General features: G+C 41.4%; 1 protein-coding gene and 1 long non-coding RNA gene across 2 annotated transcripts in view; both read right to left on the minus strand.

The window, feature by feature from the left end:
• The window catches only part of LOC116979505 (serine-rich adhesin for platelets-like), a 1,930,096-nt gene that overhangs the window by 1,325,542 nt on the left and 582,295 nt on the right, over nucleotides 1-22,259 (minus strand). The gene's annotated exons all lie outside the window — the stretch shown is intronic.
• Nucleotides 587-3,576, minus strand: LOC116980029. Its single transcript, XR_004413824.1, has 3 exons — nucleotides 3,499-3,576; nucleotides 2,245-2,304; nucleotides 587-604 (listed from the first exon to the last, which is right to left on the minus strand). It is a non-coding gene; the product is annotated as an uncharacterized LOC116980029 (long non-coding RNA).

Here is a 22,259-nt window from a genome sequence, read left to right on the forward strand (position 1 = left end):
GTTTCACTGTTTTACTGTTCTTTTTATAAATCATGTTTCTCGGGGTACCTAAATCTAAATTTTATTAGTTGTTTAAGTTATGACATCGGATGGAAACTGCATACCAAATCTCGTTGCACATATGTGCAATGACAATAAAAGATATTATTATTATTATTAAAGAAGATGATCGCAGTGTTATGGAGAAATGAAAAGCCACCAAATGTTCAACAGTGGAGGGAAAGACTGAAAAGTGTATATTTGATGGAAAGTATAACAGCTAAAATCCAGTTGAGGACTGATGCTTTCAATATTATTAGGACACCGGTATTACTACAACTGCCAAGATTAATTAAGGATACGATTTGATGAGCTTGCTCTGGTGCCTATGAATAGGATGCTTCTACGATAGAACGCTAAGATGATTTGATGTGATGCTGATAGATGCTAGATGACTTGTATATTTTGTATTTATGTGTATTTTGTCTTGTCAATAAATGTTATGTGCAAAAAAAATAAAAATAAAATCTGATCAGAGAATGCTGCTGCTGTATCATCCTAGTACCTGTTGTTTCGCTGCTTGTGGCGGACGTAGTCGATGCTGTGGCAGTTGTTGTGCTTGGTTCTGAGAATGAAATGAAGATGTGACATTAATGGATATTGAAAGGGATTTGGACTCTTTTTGTTTCACAAATATGTCAAGTGCAGTAGTGAAAGTTGAACTGATGAGAAGAAATGTTAACAAAGCATTCAACGAATAATTGGGTGGATAATATTTGGAGTTCTGATGAAATTTTGGTATGTAATTGTTTTCTCTGTTTTATGCATGGAATTGTCACTGTGCTTTGCATAATGTCTCATATGGTTGTCATCAACTGAGAATATTGAATTTGTGCCAGTATTTTTGATTGAGTATATCTTGTTAACTGTAGAATTTTCATCCAGTGGATACCTGAATTGGCCAACTCTGAGAATTCCACCACCTATAATTTATTTGCACTAATCATTAACTCTTTCGAATTTCCATAGATATTTTGAATTTGGCTAGTTTCATTTTACTGTTGTTATTTATGGCCAGAATCATGGACAAAACTGAAATATTTGATGATGTAGCTCCAATCAAGAACTGAAATATTCACAAACAACGAGTCGGGCTGGACTATACTTCTTGGATGAAAGGAGGCTGAATGTTGAACTTATAGAGGTGTATAAATTACATAGGAATGGATAGGATACGCTCTGAGTCGAAGGAAGGTTGACACAAGTTCTATCATAATTGCTAATTTTCCTTTGCCCCATTTTGTGTATGACTTGTAATTTATGGTACCTGTCCTTGTTGATGTAGACATCAAAAAGAAATTGACAACATTTTTATTTTTCATGTGCCTATTCTTCTTGAAATATTCCCCTGACTGCACTGTGCTGTTTCAATTGTTAGAATTGTTCAATAATACACAACATACAACTGTGAACTGATCAATGGTTTGGCCATTTCAAGAACATTGGTTGATATAATGATCACCATGTTATTGCATGGTTTCATGTGTAGTCAACAACTGAAAATACTGAATTTGTGCATGCAGTTTTGATTGAGCATTTGCTGTTATATTTAGAATTCAGCATCCATTAGTTACCTGAATTAATTTACAATTTCTGAGCAATCCACTGCACATAATATTATTGCACAAGACAGTCATTCTTTCTAATTCCCACAGATATTTTGAACTTGGACAGTTTCATTAGACTTGTTATTCAAGGCAAGAACATTGGACAAAACTACAATCATTTTGAGGATGTAGCCCGTATGAACACCGGAAATATATGTGAAAGTTGAGCAGTCTTGGACTTTATTTCTTGGATAAAATGAGGTTGAAGATACAACAACCTAACCTGGGATCCTGATATCTAGTGATGGAAGAGGCTTTTTGAAAATGTAATCAATGCCTCGCAAAAACTGCCCGGTTCTTACCGTCAACTTTACATTATGCATCAAACAGGCATAAGAAAGCAAACTTACAGCAAGCTTTTCTTTTTTTGCAATTGATTTACCACTTGGAATATTCTCACCACCACTCTGCGCTGTTTCTATAGAATCATTTAATAATATTCAGCAAATAACTGCAAACTGATCGATGGTTTGCATTTTTTAGGGACATTGGTTGATGTAAAGATCAAATATCATCGATTGTTTGTCACTTGTGTTGGTACGTAATGAATCATTTTAAAGTTTGATCAGTGAATGCTGGTGCTGCATTATCCTAGTACCTGTTGTTTTGCTGCTGGTGGCGGACGTAGTCGGTGCAGTGGCAGTTGTTATGCTTGGTTCTGAGAATGAAATGCAGATGTGACATCAATGAATATTGAAAGGAAATTGGACTCTTTTTGTTTCACAAATCATGTAAAATGCAGCAGCAAAAGTCGAACTGATGAGATGAAATGTTAAATGGGATGAAAGCAACCAATGAATAATTGGGTGGATAACATTTGGAGTTCTGACAAAACTTAAGAATCACAAAAAACTTTGATATAGAATTATTTTCTCTGTGTTATGCATGGACTTGTCACTGTGCTATTACACAACATATCATGCAGCTGTCATCAACTGAAAATTTTGAATTTGTGCATACAATTTTAATTGAGTATTTGCTGTTAGCTTTAGAATTCGCATTCATTAGTTACCTGAATTAATTGGCCAACTCTGAGCATTCCACCGCCTATAATTTCTTTGCACTCATCATTCACTCTTTCTAATTTCCATAGATATTTTGAATTTGGCTGGTTTCGCTTTAGTGTTGTTATTCATGCTTAGTATCTTGGACAAAACTGCAATAAGCTTGAGGATGTAGCCACTATCAAGAACTGAAATATTCGTAAAAAATGGGTAGGTTTGGATTTTTTTCTTAGATAAAATGAGGCTGAAGGTTGATCTTATAGAGGTGTATGAAATCATATAGGAATAGATAGGATAGGATACTCTCTGGGTCTAAGGAAGGTTGACAAAAGTTTTTATCATTTTTTTCTAATTTTCCCTTGACCCATTTAAAGTACTAGTTGTAATTTATGGTACCTGTTGATGTTGATTCAGTTGTACAAGGCGTCATTGTTGTACTTTGTTCTGTGGACCTGCTTGCTGCTGCGATTGCAAAAGTTGTCGAAGCTTCACATATACAGAGAAATATCAGTTAATATACATGGCGGCACTCTCATGGCTACACTTGTAAATTGTGTAAAATATCCCTGGGATTCCAAGCTGACTTTAATTATTTGATTTTGTAAATCTGATGATGCATATTAGCAACATGCACTCATGTAAGTAGGCAACTGGTTCATTGAATCTGCTGCTATTGTCCAAAACAAAGGAGCATCCTCAATATCACAAATAATAAATGAATTAGTTATTTGTTTAGCAAGGATCTATATCAAATTCTTTATGAAATTCCACTTTGTCACTTGTGTTGGTAAGTAATGTATCTTTTTATAGTCTGATCAGTGAATCCTGGTGCTGCATTATCCTCGTACCTGTTGTTTCGCTGCTAGTGGCGGACGTAGTCGATGCAGTGGCAGCTGTTGTGCTTGATTCTGAGAATGAAATGAAGTTGAGACATCAATGGATAATTTAAGGAAATTGGACACCTTTTGTTTCATAAAGCAGGTAAAGTGCAGGTGAAAATTAAACTGACGAGAGATGTTAACAATGTATTTTGATTAAACAAGAATCATTAAATATTTTGTCAAGAAATTGTTTTCACTGTGTAATGCACAAAACTGTCATCATGCTATTGCACAAAGTTTCATGTAGTAGACATCAAATGAAATATTGGATTTTTACATGCAATTTTGATTGAGCATTTGCTGTTAGATTTAATATCTTGCAACAATTAGTTACCTGAATTAATTGGCCATTTTTGAGCAATCCACTGCCTATAATTTATTTACACTAGGCTTTCAATCTTTCTCATACCCATAGATATTTTGAACTTAGTTTGTTTCATTTTACTGTTGTTATTCAAGGCCAGTACATTGAATGTAGGCAGTATAAAGACCTGAAATATATGCAAAAGTCCAGTCTTGGAATTTATTTCTCGGATGAAAGGAGGCTGAAGGTTTATCTTGTAGAGATGTAATAAAATTATATGGGAATAGATAGGGTGAATGTACAGTCTTATAGTGGGGGAATCAAATATGCAGAGAAATCGCAGTTAAAATACATGGTAGCACTATCATGTCGACACTTGTAAAATGTACCTGGAAGTCCAAGCTGACATTAATTATTTGTTTTTTTTAATCTAATGATGCATATTAGCAACATGCAGTCGTGTAATTGATGACTGGGGCATTATAATACTATGATATCAATGATATTACAAAGGATAAATGAACAATTGCCTGACGTATTATTGGCTTATTTGACTACTTGCATGATATCTATCTATATATTACTAATACTCTCATCTTGACCACTTCGTGTCTGTGTTGTAATTAAATTTGCTCAAAAACGATCCTATATAGCGCTATGTTTTTTCGCCACCTTACTCACCATTCTCCTCTGCTGCAAGTCAAATAAGTTTTGTTCCGATCGGTGAAATAGTACAAACGTTATGAAAGTTCCCCCTCCCCCACATCCCCCTCTCCCCCACACCAGCTCCTCCCCCACAAACCCCTCCCCCACAAACCCCTCCCCCACACACCCCTCCCCACCCCCCTTCCACACACCTCCCTTCCACACACCCCTACACACACCCTCCCCCACACACCCCCTCCCCCACACACCCCTCCCACACTCCCCCTCCCCCACACACCCCCTCCCCCACACATACCCCTCCCACACTCCCCCTCCCCCACACACCCCATCCCCCACACCCCCTCCCCAGAGTGGTGGAACATTGTTTTGGGGGAACGGGTTGCATTGGGGGAACAGATGAGTGGTGGAATATTGCGTTGGGGAATGGGTTGTGTTGGGGCGGACCAGGCATCCCGTGTGACTGGGACCCAACAGGTCCCACTTAGTCCAGTTCCTACTGAAATTAATGGGGTGATTACACTAGTGAATGTTTTTATAACTGACATCAAAGTGTTAGGCCACAATATTGTACACGAGTTACGACTGTGTAATATTAGAAAATTAAATTATACAAGTAAACTGACAAAATACTTTTCTTCTTCAAGTGACCTATTTTTCTCTTGTAATATTCTCCTGACCACACTCTGCTGCTTCTCTAGAATTGTTCAATAATTCGCAGCAAGTAACTTCGAGCTGACTGATGGATTGGTCTCTTTGAGAATGATTGTCTAATATCTTGAAGAAATGTTAACAAAGCATTCAATACATAATTTGATAGATAACATTTGTAGTTCTGATGAAACTTAGGAATCAAGAATAACTTTGGTATATCCTATTTGCGTAAGGACCTGAACGATACATTAAAGATGGGCAGGCGTGAATCTTGTTTCTTACGGAGTAGGCGGCTAAATGTTGATCTTATAGTGGTGTATAAAATCAAATGGGAATAGATTGGGTGCCTGAATAGAGTCTTTATCGCAGAGTGGGGAAATCAAGAACTAGAGCGCACAGCTCCATCCAAGACCACAACAAATCGCAGAGATTTGTGGATGCAGCTGAGATTATCACCCAAACTAACCACTTGTCCATTGACTCCATCTGCACTTCATGCTACGTCGGCAAGGCCACCAGCATAATCACGGACTGTTCTCACCTACGACACTCCCTCTTCTCCTCTCGCCTTTATCCTGTAACTGTAACTATGTGCCGTCTTTCCGTTGACTGGATAGCATGTGAAAAAAAGCTTTTCACTGTTCTTCAATACATGTGAGAATACATAAACTAAATTTTACTTTGGAGTCACGTGAATGATTCCGTGAAGAAGCCCTGCCAGTCCGCCAGTCCGCATGCGCGTCATTACATCAGATGCATGGCGCAGGCGTGTAGCTCCACCTGCGATAAGTTTTTAAAACCCTCAGGTAAGTTTTTAAAACTTAGTTGAGGTCGTTTTCTGCGGTCGGTAAGTCTTGTTGCAGGAGCAAGTCGGACCATGGAGAAAATGACTAAGGGAAGGTCGAGGTGGGCCGCCGGGAGAGAGCTATAGAAGACCGCGGGTAGTGCGGGTAGCGGGCGGCCATCCATCTCACCTTCAGAGTCGCTGGCGGCACGGCCAGTGGCTTCCGACGGTGCCGATTGTAAGTACCTTGGCTACTCCGGTGGGACGGAAAGCCACAAAGAAGTCAGTAAGGCCCGTTGACTCGGATGAGTCGGGCCAGGAGGGTTCCCCTCCCACAAAGGATAGCGTCTGCGGACGTCTGTCTAGGATGGAGCTCCTGATGGAGAGGATGTTGAAGGGCTGACTAGGAAGGAGCTCCTGATGGAGAGGATGCTCCATCACGATATGCTCCAGCAAGAGGTGCTTTATATCCGCGGGTCGCCTTGGGGGCCCGTGGCAGCGGCACCTGTTGAAGGGCTGCATAATATCTCCCTCTCGGAGGAGAGCATACCTGGGCAGTTTTGTTCTGACCCCGAGGTTGGAGGTGTAGCCAGTGAGCATACCCCAAGGCAAGAAGGCCGCAAACTAGGGGTGCCAATGATGGCATCTAAATTTGCTATACCGACCGGAACTGGGGAACCGCAGGATGATGACCTGGCCATGACTATAAACTACATGGCCTCACACCAGCTGCAAGACCTCACAATGGAAGAAACTTCCAAAAAATACGAGACACCAGCTAATTGTGCTTCGATTAAAGTGCCAACTGTGAACCACGCTATCTGGGGTCACATGGGTGTAGGTATCAGAGCCCAGGAAGTGAGGCTCCAGAAGATACTAAAGCTGCACGGTTCAGGAATTGCAGCTTTCGCTAGGTCGCTCGATGGGGGGGGCCCTGTCTGAGGTGCAGCAGGATGCTCTGGCCCTAATGTGCAATGCACATTTTAAAAATAAACTGTCTCAGAAAGACTGCTATTCGTTCGACTCTGAACCCCAAGTTTGCGGCTGTGCAAATCAAGCAATGTGCAACCGCCAAATCTACTGTTTGGTGATGACCTATCAAAACGGGTCAGGGAATTGGACGACGAGGCGAAAACGGTCGACCTCATAAAAGCCCGGCCGATTAGCAAAATTCAATTTCGGCGGCAGCACCCCTACAAACGGTTCGCTGAAGCTGGTTCAGGCCAAGGACCAAGCCGGGCCTTGCCACCCATGCACAATTGGCGCACTCCAACATTCTTCCTCTCCAGAACTCGGGGGCAGAAGTTTCCACCAACATCCATGGAGGTAGGTGGATCTGGTTCTTTTCAGAACATATCATGTATGGATCAGTTACAAGGTGGTGGGAGATTACACTTGTTTTTCAATGAATGGTGCTGCATAACATCAGATTTGTTTATACTGCACAGTATACAAGGGTTCTGAATAGAATTCCTTTTAAAATTGTGTCCACCGACACAGCATACACCAAGCCGGACATTGGTTTTTTCACAACAAGAGTCTTTAGATGTACAAGCTAAAATTGAAACGTTATTTAAAAAAGGGGTAACTGGGAAGTCGTTTCATCAATCTCACCAATTTTTTTGTCTAATATATTTCCTAGACAAAAGAAGGATGGTGGGTGTCGAATCATTCTTGATCTAACTCGACTTAACTCCTATGTGCAGTATAAACATTTCAAAATGGAAACTTTTGTTACTACTAAACAACTGGTTTCCAAAGGATGCTATATGGCATGCATAGATCTTAAAGATGCATACTATTCAGTACCCATTCATTACAATCACCGGAGATATTTGAAATTTAGCTGGATGAGGCAACTATGGCAGCTTAAAGCCTAATGTTTAACTTCGGCTCCTAGACTATTTACAAAGTTGTTAAAACCGGGCTCAGAATCATATTGTAATGGCCTATTTGGATGACGTCCTAATCATAGGCAAGACTCAGGAATCAGCTGAAGTATCTGTTTCAGCTACCAAACTCAATCCAAATTGATACCTTCTAGTCATTGATTATTTGGGATTCGCCATTAACTCAACTCACATGTCTGTGACTCTGCCCAGAGGCAAGAGATTAGAGTTAATAGAACCTTGTAACAATCTCGTTGATGAGCATCAATCTTCTATTCGACAGCTGGCTAGAATAATTGACAAATTAGTAGCTGCTTTTCCAGGTGCACAGTTTGGGCCTGTACATTATCAAAATTTACAACTTGCAAAGGAGCAGGCACTCAAAACGCATGCAGGTCATTTCAATAGATTCATGCGGTTACCAGCTGAAGCCATTGCTGAGTTACAGTGGTGGGTAGCGAATATTTTGCATTGCTCCAGTAAAATTCTGATTGATCAACCTTCAGTTATCTTACAAACTGATGTTAGTGCTCTAGGATGGGGAGCCACTGATACCATCTCTAGCTGCGGTGGCAGATGGAATATGAATGAGGCATTAATTCTTCAATCACATGGTATTAACTATTTAGAGTTGTTGGGAGCATTCTATGGCTTAAAGGCGGATTGTACTAATAAGCATGACTTGCATGTTCAGATTCAGATTGACAATACTACAGCAGTAGCATACGTCAATCACATGGGAGGAATCAAGTCGGTGTCATGTGATAAATTGGTTAACCTTATTTGGCATTGGTGTATTACAAGAAACATCTGGATTTCAGCTATCTACTTACCAGGTAGATTTAATATGGTGGCGGACACAATGACAACACAGAATGGATGTTGAATCCTGAAATCTTTAATGATGTTGTCGCTCAGTATGGTGTACCAGATATTGATTTGTTTGCATCCAGATTAAATCACCAGCTACCAAAGTATGTTTCATGGGATCCAGACCCAGGGGAAGTAGCGGTAGATGCATTCTCGCTACACTGGGGTGGAATGTTTTTATATGAATTTCCCCCATTTTGCCTCATCAGTTGGTGCTTGCTTAAGATCGAGCAGGACTCCGCCTCAGGCATTTTGCTAGTCCCCGACTGGCCTACATGGACATGGTTCCCACTCATTCTGAGACTAATAACACAGCCTTTTATGGCTGTCCCCAAATGCAGTAACTTTCTGGTTCATCCTGTGACTGGGGAGAACCATCCACTACATGATCGTATTAATCTATTGATTTGCAGATTCTGATGAGACCGTTCCTGGGGCTCAGACTATCAGGTCGTACGGTGGATGTGATTACTGCGACCTGGAGGGATAGTACTAAAAAACAATACATCTCTCATATCAAGAAATGGGAGGTGTTCTGCTTGCAGTCGAACATATCATATCACACGGCAAGCATACCTAATGTGTTGGAATTTCTTTCCACTATATTTTGATGAGCGACTGAGCTATAGTGCCATCAACAGTGCCAGTAGTGCCTTATCATCCTACCTGTGGCAGGGATTGGGACAACACTCTGTTGGGTCTCACCCTTTAATATCCAGGTTCATGAAGGGTATTTTTAACAGTAATCCCCCCAGGCACAGGTGCATAGAGATCTGGGATGTGAGCGCGGTTTTCACACTGCTTCGCCAATGGGCTCCAGCAACATCACTGTCTTTGCCCAGACTCACTCTTAAAGTGGTCATGCTCATGGTGCTGGTTTCAGCGCAACGCATCCAGACGTTGCAGAAGCTGCGACTGGACAGGATGGTTTCACCTGTAAATAATATAACATGTTATGTTTATGATTTAATTAAGCAGAGCAGGCCAGGAACGTCAGGGCTTAAACTTAATTTTATGGCATACCCCATAGACCTTTGCCTATGTGTAGTTACACACTTGCAGCAGTATATCAAGGTCACCAAGAGCCTCAGAGGCTCCGAATTAATGATATTCATCAGTCACAAAAATCCTCATAAGAAGGTGTCGGTACAGACCATTTCAAGGTGGCTGAAACAGGTTCTGGCTTGCGCCGGAGTGGACACTGATATTTTAAAATCTCACTCCACCAGGGTGGCATCAACGTCAGCAGCGAGGGCACTGGACATCCCTCTCGACCAAATCCTCGCGGCCGCAGGATGGTCCAATGATTTGACATTTCAATGGTTCTATAACAAACCTCTTGCCACACTGGGGGTGTTTGCTCACTCCATTTTTAATTCTTTTTTATAACTTACCCCTGGTAGAGACGGGTTGCTATTGTTTTCTTTTTTGCTAATTAAATCATCAACATGTTAAAGTCTGTATCATGTTTGAATGCATTATTTATTATTACTCATCCTGTGTCAACTGAGGCAGTGGGTCGCATGGACTCGTATCCACGGCATGAAATCACAGTGCTTTGAATTCTTCACGGAATCATTCACGTGACTCCGAAGTAAAATAGTAAGATTAAACGAGAACTTACCAGTTTGATGTTTGATCTTTATTTTATGAGGAGTTACGACAAGGAATTACGTGCCCTCTGCTCCCAACCCTCGTATCATAAATGTCACCTGGTAGTTCTAGTCTTCTCTAAGTCTTACCATGTTACTTCGACTACTGTTATCTGTGATTTCACACTGCTGCTTTGAAGATTGACGCGCATGCGGACTGTCGGGGCTTCTTCACGTAATCGCTCATCGTAACTCATAAAATAAAGATCAACCTTCAAACTGGTAAGTTCTCATTTAATCTTACTATTAAATCATTTTATGGTAAGAAGAGAAAATACATAATATGTACCTGAAGGGAAACCTTTTCACAAAGGGTGATGGGTTTAAGGAGCAAGCATACAGATTAAACGGTTGAGGCAGGAGCAATAATCATATTTAAAAGACATTTAGACTGGTGCATGGATTGGAAAGGCTTAGAGCAATCTGGAACTGCCTAATCTGGGATCCTGATGTTTAATCCAAGTTTAGTGATGGGAGAGGCACTTTGATAATGTGATTGTTGAGTGCCTCACAGAGCAGACTGATCTGCTGTTACTTTCAGCTTTACAATATGTATTATGCAGACAGAAGGAAGGAAACTAACAATATACTTTTCTTGTTCATATGACGTTCTCGTCTTGTAATATTCTCCTGCTTGCATTTTGCAGTATTAAAAGAATTGTTCAATATTTCTCAGCATTTTACTGTGAACACTTTGTGAGTTTGGGACTCTTAACAGAAAATGTTGTTGAGACCATGATAGAGCGTTATCTATTGTTTGGCTCTTGTGTTGGTAAGTAATGAATCATGTGAAAGCCTGATCAGTGAATCCTCGTGATGCAAAACTGTGAGCTGATTGATGGTTTGGCCATGTTGAGGAATATTGGTTGATATAATGGTGGAGCATCAGTTATTGATCGTTACGTGTTGATAAGTAAGATATATATTTAAAGTCTGATCAGTTTATCCTGGTGCTGCATTATCCAAGTACCTGTTGTTTCGCTGCTAGTGGTGGACATAGTCGATGCAGTGGCAGTTGTTGTACTTGGTTCTGAAAATGAAATGAAGATGTGACATCAATAGATATTGAAAGGAAATTAAACACATTGGAGCATTTATTGAGTACATGGACAGAACCTACTCAGTGAACGGTCGGGCTCTGGGGAGTGTTGTTGTGCAGAGGGATCGAGGAGTACAGGTACATAGTTTGTTGAAAGTGGCATCACAGACATATAGGATGGTCAAAATGGCTTTTGGCACATTGGCTTTCATCATTCAGAGTATTGTGTATAGATGTTGGGAGGTCATGTTGCAGGCTTTAGTGAGGCTGCATTTGGAGTACTGTGTTCAGTTTTGGGCACCATCTTATAGAAAAAACGAGGTCAAGCTGGAATGGGTGCAGAGAAGATTCATGAGGATGTTGCCAGGACTTGAGGGCGGTTGAGAAAGCTTGGATACTATTCCTTGCAGTGCAGGAGGATGAGGGGTGATCTTTTAGAGGTATACAAAATCATGAGAGGAATAGATCGGGTACATGCACAGCACCTCTTACCCAAAGGTTAATTAGAGTATTTTTGTTTCACAAAGCATAGCTAGTGCAATAGTGAAACATTAAACTGGTAAAACGAAATGTTAGTAAGGCATTCAACGAATAATTATGTGGATGATAAATGAATAATTATCTAAATTTAATTATTGCCTAATTTGACTATTTGCATGATATTAATACTTAAATTATTGATTTGATTACAAGGGTGACTGCTTTTCTAAATGACATCAACCTAATACTGGTTAATTCTCTCGAATAATAATTGCCTGGAAAACATTTGGAGTTCTGATTAAACTTAAAAACCATGAAAAATGATTTCATGGAATATTTATCTCTGTGTTATGCGTGGCATTGGCACCATGTTATTGCACAATGTTTAATGTAGCATTCTTCATCTGAAAGTATTGGATTTGTACATGCAAATTTGATTGAGCATTTGCCGTTACTTTTAACATTTCCTACCCGATAGTTACTTGAAACAACTAGCCATTTCTGATCAATTATACACCTGTAAATATTTTTTTGCACATAGAAACATAGAAACATAGAAAGTAGGTGCGAGAGTAGACCACCAGGTCCGTCGAGCCCGCACCGCCATTCGCTCATGGCTGAACACTAAACAGACACACTTACCCACAAACAGTAGACACAAGACACAGAACACAAGATACTACCCTCCCCTTTATACCGCTATCACCCCTCTCCACCCCAAGAACCGCGCGATCTCCTGGGGGAGGCAAAAAAACGGATAAAAACCCAGGTCCAATTCGGGAAAAAAATCCGGGAAATTCCTCTCCGAACCCAATCCAGGCGATCGACACTTGTCCAGGAGATCACTCAGGTCTTACTATACTAACCATACCTAGGTCCATATCCCTACCCTCTCCCCGTAGCCCCTTATCCCCTTGGCAGCTAAAAAACCATCTATTTTAGACTTAAATATATTTAACGTTTCTGCTTCCACTGCTCCCTGGGGCAGTGAATTCCATAAATTAACCACCCTCTGGGTGAAGAAGTTCTTCCTCATCTCGGTTTTAAAAGAGCCCCCCCTTATTCTGCGACTATGTCCCCTAGTTCTAGTTTCCCCGATCATTGGGAACATCCTCGGTGCATCCACCCGATCAAGGCCCCTCACGATCTTATATGTTTCAATGAGATCGCCTCTCATTCTTCTAAACTCCAAAGAGTAGAGTTCCAGCCTACTTAACCTTTCCTCATATGTCAATCCCCTCATTGCAGGAATTAATCTTGTAAACCTTCGCTGCACTGCCTCCAGGGCTAGTACATCCTTTCTTAAGTATGGACCCCAGAACTGTACACAGTATTCCAAATGTGGTCTCACTAATACTGTGTACAGCTGCAGCAAGACCTCCGTGTTTTTATACTCAATCCCCCTAGCAATAAAGGCCAAAACTCCATTGGCCTTCCTGATTGCTTGCTGCACCTGCATACTAACTTTTAGTGATTCATGTACTAATACCCCTAGATCCCTTTGCGTTGCATTACAACGCAGCTCCTCCTCATTTAGAAAATAACTTGCCCTATCATTTTTTTTCCCAAAGTGAATGACTTCACATTTATTAGTATTAAATTTCATCTGCCAAGTTGTTGCCCACTCACCTAGCTTATCTATATCCTTTTGCAGACTCTTCCTATCCTCCTCATCCCCTACTTTTCCTCCCATTTTTGTATCGTCCGCAAATTTTGATATATTACACTTGGTTCCCTCCTCCAATTCATTTATATAAATTGTGAACAACTGGGGTCCCAGCACCGACCCTTGCGGAACCCCGCTAGTTACCGGTTGCCATCCCGAGTATGAACCATTTATCCCCAATCTCTGCTTCCTATTTGTTAGCCAATCCTCTACCCATGCTAATATATTACCCCCAATCCCATAATTTTTTATTTTTAGCAAAAGTCTCTTATGTGGCACCTTGTCAAAAGCCTTTTGGAAGTCCAAGTATACCACATCCACCGGTTCCCCTTTATCCACCCGGGTTGTTACTTCCTCAAAGAATTCGAGCAGATTCGTTAAACAGGACTTCCCCTTCACAAAACCATGCTGGTTCTGTCCGATGAGGTCATGTTTATCCAAGTGCCCCGTTAGTGTTTCTTTAATAATTGTCTCTAACATTTTACCCACCACCGATGTTAGACTAACCGGTCTATAGTTACCCGCCTTCTGTTTACTTCCTTTTTTAAATATAGGTGTTACATTGGCCATTTTCCAATGCACTGGGACCGTTCCTGCCTCCAGGGAGTTTTGGAAAATTATCACCAATGCATCCACAATCCCCACCGCTATCTCCCTCAAGACCCTTGGATGTAATCCATCAGGCCCAGGGGATTTATCCTCTTTCAGTCTCATTAATTTCCCATATACCACCTCCTTGGTGATCTTAATAGTATTTAGCTCCTCCATTCCTACCGCCCCCTGTTTATCCAGCATTGGAATATTTTTTGTGTCTTCTATGGTGAAGACTGATACAAAATACTCGTTTAATGCCTTTGCCATTTCCATGTTCCCCACCAACAACTCTCCAGTCTCACCCTCCAATGGACCAACGTTCACCTTAGCCACCCTTTTTCTTTTTATATAGCTATAAAAACTCTTACTATTAGTTTTTATGTTGTTCGCTAAATTCCTTTCATAGTCTATTTTCCCCGTCTTAATTAATCTCTTAGTTATTTTTTGCTGACCTTTAAATGCTTCCCAATCCTCTGCCCTCCCACTATCTCTGGCTACCTTATATGCCCTTGCCTTCAGCCGAATACTATCCTTTATAGTTTTACTGAGCCATGGCTGACTGTTCTTACCCTTACCCCTTTTTTTCTTCATAGGAATAAATTTTTCTTGAAAGTTATACAGTAGATCCTTAAACGTACACCACTGCTCATGTACCGTCTTATTCTTGAGTCTGCTATCCCAGTCAACTTTGATCAGCTCAGTCCTCATACCTTCATAATCCCCCTTATTTAGACTAAGCACCCTAGCCTGAGTTTCAACCTGCTCCCCTTCTATTTGAATATGGAATTCGACCATATTGTGGTCACTTGTTCCCAACGAGTCCCTAACTATGACATTTTTAATTAATCCTGCTTCATTACACAGGACCAGATCCAAGATTGCCTCCCCCCTTGTCGGTTCTGCGACATACTGTTCTAGGAACCCGTCTCTAATACATTCTATAAACTCTTCCTCTAGTCTACCCTGCCCAGTTTGGTTTGCCCAATTAATATGAAAATTGAAGTCCCCCATGATTACAGCAGTTCCCTTTTTACATGCGTCAACTATTTGCAGATTTATGTTCTGACTAACAGCGTCACAGCTATTTGGAGGTCTATAAATTACACCCACTAGTGTTTTTTTCCCCTTGTTATTCTCTATCTGTACCCAAGCTGTTTCACTATCCTGATCCTTCAACGCAATATCCTTCCTCTCTATTGCCGTTATTCCCTCCCTTATTAAAAGGGCCACCCCTCCTCCCTTTCTTTCCTGTCTATCTTTTCTAATTGTCGAGTACCCCTCTATATTTAACTCCCAGTCCTGATCCCTTTGCAGCCATGTCTCCGTAATGGCCACGATATCATAACTATATATACTTAATTGCACCGTTAATTCATTTATCTTCTTTCGAATACTCCGTGCATTTAGATAAAGCACTTTCAGATGATTTTTACTACCCTTCCTTTCCGTTTTTGCCCCTTTTACATCTAGAGCTTTATCTTCACACATTCTGGATCCTCCTGTCACATTTTGATTTTCCGCTTCCCCACTGATACCCTGCTCTATTTCCTCTACCCCTGCCGTTATTACCCCCCTTGATACCCCCCCCCCGCTACTTAGTTTAAAGACCTCTCTACTGCCCTAGTTATATGATTTGCCAGGACCCCAGTCCCAGCACCGTTCAGGTGAAGTCCGTCCTTACAGAACAGATCCCCCCTGTCCCAGTACTGGTGCCAGTGGCCCAAGAAACCAAACCCATTTTTCCCACACCAGTCTTTGAGCCACGCATTCAGCTTTTTAATTTTACGTACCCTCGCCGATTTGGCCCGTGGCTCAGGTAGCAATCCGGAGATCAGTACCCTCGAGGTTCTGCTTTTTAATTTATTCCCTAATTGCTCAAACTCCTTCAGCAGATCCTCCTTCCTCGTCCTTCCTATGTCATTGGTCCCCACATGGACCATGACCACTGGATCCTCCCCCTCCCTCTGCAAATTTCTCTCCAGCACCGCAGAGATATCCTTAACCCTAGCACCGGGTAGGCAACACAGCCTTCGGGACATGTTCTGCTGGCCGCAGAGAACCTTATCTACCCCCCGAATAATACTATCCCCTATCACAACGGCATTTCTTCTAACTCCCCCCTCTTGAATGGCCCCCTGATCCACGGTGCTGCAGCCAGGTTGCTCATCCCTCCCACAGCCCCTGATCCCGTCCTCACATTGAGTAAGAGCCTCGGTCATGCTCGTCAGGGACAAGGGCTGTGGCTCCTGCCGCATCTCCTCCTGGTTCCCCTTACCTGCCTCGCTTATGGCCACACCTTCCTTTCCTTGCTCACTAACTACTGAATTAGTTAAACTGGTCGGTGTGACCATCCCCTGGCACAAAACATCCAGGTAATACTCCCCCTCCCTGATGTTCCGCAGCGTATGAAGTTGGGTCTCCAGCTCATCAATGCGGAGCTCGAGTTCCGCTAGCCTCAAACACTTACTGCAGCTGTAGGGATCATCTACATCAATGGTGTCGACAAATTCCCACATCTCACAGTATTGGCACATCTCCTGGCCAATCCATTTCGATTGGACATCTGTTAGCATTGTGGAACAATTAATCCCTCTGGGTAATTGGTACTCCGTTGTCCTCGACCGGCGTATCTCTCGTCACCCGACCACCTCTGTGTCCCGCGGGTGCCTCCTGCAGCCGACCTCATCAACTCTTCCTAATATCCCTCGTTTTCTGGAATTCAGCTAGTTTGGTTTACTGTTGTTTGCCAGGACAGCACTTTGGACAAAACTGCAATATGTTTAAGGTGTACTCAATACACAATACACAACCATACACTACACAACCAATGCAAATGGAGATAGCTTCAATGGCTGATCATCCGTGGCATGCACATATTGGGCCGTAGACCCTATTTCCATTCTGTATGACACAATTACTCTCTGAGTCCAAGGAAGGTTGCACAAGACAGGTTTTATCACAATTTTCAAATTTACCTGGCCCAGATTTGGAGTACAAGTTGTAATTTATGGTACCTGTCTCTGTGTCTGTTAATTCTGTTGTATAAGAGGTCATCGTTGTACTTTGGTCTATGGACGTGCTTTATTCTGTGGTTGCAGAAATTGTCGAATCTTCACAAATGCAGAGAAATATCAGTTAAAATACATGGCTACACTGTCATGGCTACACTTGTAACAGACCAAGCTGATTCAATGATTTCATTTAAAAACATCTGATAATGCATATTAACATCGTGCAATCATGTAAGTAGTAACTGGTGCATGGAATCTGCTGCTATTTTCCAAACAAAGAAGCATCCACGATATTAACAAATATCACATCGGCATGGTGGCGCAGCGGTAGAGTTGCTGCCTTACAGCGCTTGCAGCATCGGCAACCAGGGTTCGATCCCAACTACGAGTGCTGTCTGTACGGAGTTGTACATTCTTCCCGTGACCTGCGTGGGTTTTCTTTGAGATCTTCGGTTTCCCCCCACACTTCAAAGACGTACAAGTTTGCAGGTAATTGGGCTTGGTATAAGTGTAAAATTGTCCCTTGTGTGTGTAGGGTAGTGCTAATTTACAGGGATTCCTGGTCGGTGTGGACTCGGTAGACCGAAGGGCTGTTTGCTCGCTGTATCTCTAAACTAAACTAAATAATAAATGAATAATTGCCTGACTTTTTCTCTCACCAATTACAACTGCAATATTTATTATCATAAATTGTACACTTGTTTCAGAAAGCATGTACAATGCAGCAGTGAAAATTAAACTGATGAGAGGTAATGTTACCAAGAATTCATGGCTTGGAATCGTACTGGAGCACATAGTTTTAAGTCGAGAGAGAAAAGATAAAATAAGAATTTGAGGGGATCTTCACATAGGGGGTGAACCACCGTGGGAAAATGGAGCTAGCGTCAATGGCTGATCATCCGTGGCTTCGACATATTGGGCCGTAGAGACTATTTCCATTCTGTATCTTACAATTACTCTCTGAGTCAAAGGCACGTAGTCAGGACATGTTTTATCGTTATTTCTAGATTTCCTTGCACAGATTTGGAGTACAAGTTGTAATTTATGGTACCCGTCTCTGTTGATGTTGATTCAGTTGTATAAAGCGTAATTGTTGTACTTTGCTCTGTGGACGTGCTTGCAGCTGTGCTTGCAGAAGTTGTTGAAGCTTCACAAATGCAGAGAAATGTCAGTTAAAATACATGGCAGCACTCTCATGGCTACACTTGTGAATTGTGTAAAATGTCCCTGGAAGTTCAAGCTGACAAATTATTTGTTTTTTTCCATCTGATGATGCATGTTAACATCATGCATTTATGTAAGTGGTAACTGTTACACTGGATCTGCTGCTATTTTCTAAACAATGAAGCATCCACAATATTGATAAAAGATAAATTAATAATTCTCTGACATTATTGACCTATTTAACTATTTGTATGATATTACTACTTAAACTATTGGATTGATTATCATAGCGACTGCTTTTCTAACTGACATCAATGAGTTAGGCAAAACATATTATACCTCAGTTATGACTACTTCTGTCATCACTTACAACAGCCTAATCTAGGATCCTCATGTTTAATCCTTTTTTTCGATAGGGGAGGCGCTTTATAAATTTGATAATTGAGTGCCTCACAGAGTAGATGGCTCTGCTGTTATCTCTGGATTTAAGTCGATGCAGTTTTTGTGCTTGGTTCTGAGAATGAATAGGAAGATGTGACCAATGGATATTGAAAGGAAATAAATAGAAAATAGGTGCAGGAGGAGGCCATTCGGCCTTTCTAGCCAGCATTGTGATCATGGCTGATCGTAGACACTTGAAGGTAGACACAATCGTAGACAATTGAAGGTAGACACAAAGTGCTGCAGTAACACATATCACATGATGAAAGAGGGTTCGATTAACCAGTTCGACCACCAGATGGCGCCACACATCCATGATATTGCAAATGATGAATAAATAATTGTCTGACTTTCATTGTTTGACTACTTGCATGATATTCCTACTTAAACTATTGGGTTGATTATAATAACAACATAGAAGCATAGAAAATAGGTGCAGTTAGCCCTTCGAGCCAGCACCACCATTCATTGTGATCATGGCTGATTGTCCCCTATCAATATAATAGTGACTGCTTTACAAAGTCAAATCAAGATGCTGGATAACAATATTCACTCTTTTTCTGTCATCAATTATGACAGCATTATTGATTGTCACGTGTTGACAAGTAAGATATATTTTTAATGTTTGATCAGTGAATGCTGGTGCAGCATTATCCTAGTACCTGTTGTTTCGCTGCTAGTGGTGGATGTATTCGATGCTGTGGCAGTTGTTTGGTTCCGAGAATGAAATGAAGATGTGACATCAATGGATATTGAAAGGAAATTATACTCTTTTCATGAAGCATGTAAAGTGCAGCAGGGAAAAGTAAACTGACGAGAGGATGCATATTTGCAACATGCAATCATGTAAGTGATATCTGGGTGCAGGGGATAGGGTGCCATTTTGCAAACATAGAATTATCCATGTGATATCAATGGATATTGCAATTGAAATGGAAAGTAATATGGACACATCATTTCATAAAGCATGTAAAGTACAGCAGTGAAAATTAAACTGATGAGAAGAAATGTTACCAATGAATCCAACATGGTTGCATTGTTAACATTTGGAGTACTGATGAAAATTAGGAATCATGAAAAATTATTTCATGGAAGTTTTAAATCTGTGTTATGCATGGCATTGTCAACATGTTATTGCACAACATTTAATGTAGTAGTCTTCAACTGAAATTTTTAAATTTGTGCATGCAAATTGGATTGAGCATTTCCTGTTAGAATTAACATTATATGTCCATAATTACCTTGAATTAACGGGCCAATTTTGAACAAAGAATGATGTGTAAACCATTTTTTGCACAAGTCATTAACCACAGAGGCAGCGGAGAAGGCCTCGAGATGGCTTTGAGATGGCTCTGGATCAGGGGAGGAGGTCCATGGGGAGGACCAAATGCCATCTGAACACAAGTCGTGGTCTGATCAACCATGGCTGGGTCGCCTGGGTGAGGATTTCTGATGTTGAAAGACCCGAAACATCCAATGACCCCAGGTTACATCACTGATGATGTGTTCAGGAGCATCTATCGATGTATTTGTGTCAATCACTGTGCTGGTGAAACCAGTGGCGACCAAGAATAGACTGGTTGACAACCATGAATAGGGTGGTGACGATTGGAGAGACAGTGGACAGTTCGGAAAGACGGCTACTGGGGCGGGGCGGGTTGGCAGCCCAAACCACATCCTCTGAGAGGAGGAAACCCAAATCACGCTACAGAAAATCACATGGAAGAATACCCCCTGGGGTGTCCGAGAGGGGGGGAGGATGAGCACATCAATTTGACGGATTAAAGGTTAACTACTAATGGCAATGGACAACCGACTATGAGTATCAAATGCAGATTTGGAAAGGTTTGTAAGAACAGCCGAGGCCTGAAGATTCACCAGACCTGGATGAAGTGTTTGGAGGGACAGGGAGTGTCACAATGCACAGGTATTTTACCTGGTGAGATGCAAGAGGAGCCGGGCCCGGAATCACACCATAGAGCCCGAAGCCTCCAAGTGGCGCAACTAGTCCCTCGGAACAGTTCTCCGGAGAAGGTTCGAGTCAAATAGCCTCAGGTCTGCAAGACGGCAGTCTGGCATCAGTTCGACACGGACGTCGATGAAGAGTATAGAAGTTATATAGAATGTATATAGAAGAAACACGTTACTTCTTAAATTTTACCAATATGTTTAAAAACATTTAGTAAATCTCGCAGATGTCAGCTATTTTTATGTGATCAGAAGTCAAGGCCCAAAAACATGTTATTACTTAGTTTATTTTGCCTTAGTTAGAACATCATGTTAACTCAGAGATTGGAGATAAAGGGCAAGGACAGTGAGAGGTTAAAGTTAGTAAAAACATGCATGCTAAGCAGCCAAAGATAAGAACTGAAATTATAATAAAATGCACTTGAAATTATGGATCAGAGAAGATTTGGAGAGTGGCCAAGCTGTACTATCTCTGAATGTTCCAGGCCCAGATTTGTGCAAATTAAAGGCTTCTCATCTTCTTGAAGAATTCTCCGTGTCTGTGTCATCTTATCTTTAACTTGAGTCTGGTAAACCACGACAAATTTGCACAGCGAGCAGGGTCGGTAAGAGGCCATTAATTAAAAGACGTAGCCCAGGGCCTTCCCAGCCTCTAATGTGGCTCTTAAGGACAACTGGACAAAGGTGGCCACCTAAAAACTATGCGGTTTTCCGCTTCATTTGGACTAATAATCTGTTGTTCATGATAAGCCATTGGGGACACAGAAGTGCCTAGGTAGTTAGAAGGTCTCTCCGACCCAAGAATCTGGCACCAAATTGTTCTAAAAAGGAGGACCGGGAGGATTGTCCAAGAAAGCCGCGCTGTGTGTGGTGAGTAATAATAGTTGTGATAAGAAAGTAATGTGATAGTATTAAGAGTTTATTAAGACCTCATGGTTACCACCCTGAGAAATCAGGGGTTTGCACGGGCGAGGCGGGTATTAAGACCTCGTGGTTACCACCCTGAGAAATCAGGGGTTTGCACGGGTGAGACAGGTATTAAGACCTCGTGGTTACTGCCCTGAGAAGTCAGGGGTTTGCACGGGCGAGGCAGGTATTGTGTGGACAACGCGTTGGGTGATCAGGGGTCATCCAGGCAAAATACGAATTTGGGGTAGGTGCGTGGCAGAAGGTGTACACAGTGATAGAATATTGTAGAATAGCAGAAAGTAGAATAGCAATAATAATAGTGTATGGTTTATGGACTGAGTGTCTTAACTGTTTGTGGAGATAAGCTTTCAGCATTCTTTAAGCTGTGAGATCAGAAAATAAATGTGTTTCCTTTGTCTGGAAATTAATGGGAGTGGTGTGTGGTCAGATGTTGAGTGACTAGGATTTTAATTGGTTGTAATTTAGTGGGGTGTGGTTAGAATTTGAGTGACGGTGAGTCTGACTGGTCACGGTCTGAATCAATGTCCAATCACAATGTTTGGGAACCTGACTGATGGAGGATTGGATCATCCTACTTTGGCTTGGGAGGGAGATAAGAATTATATAAATGTTAATTTTG

Source organism: Amblyraja radiata, chromosome 13 (assembly GCF_010909765.2).
Source record: "Amblyraja radiata isolate CabotCenter1 chromosome 13, sAmbRad1.1.pri, whole genome shotgun sequence".
NCBI classification, from domain to species: domain Eukaryota; kingdom Metazoa; phylum Chordata; class Chondrichthyes; order Rajiformes; family Rajidae; genus Amblyraja; species Amblyraja radiata.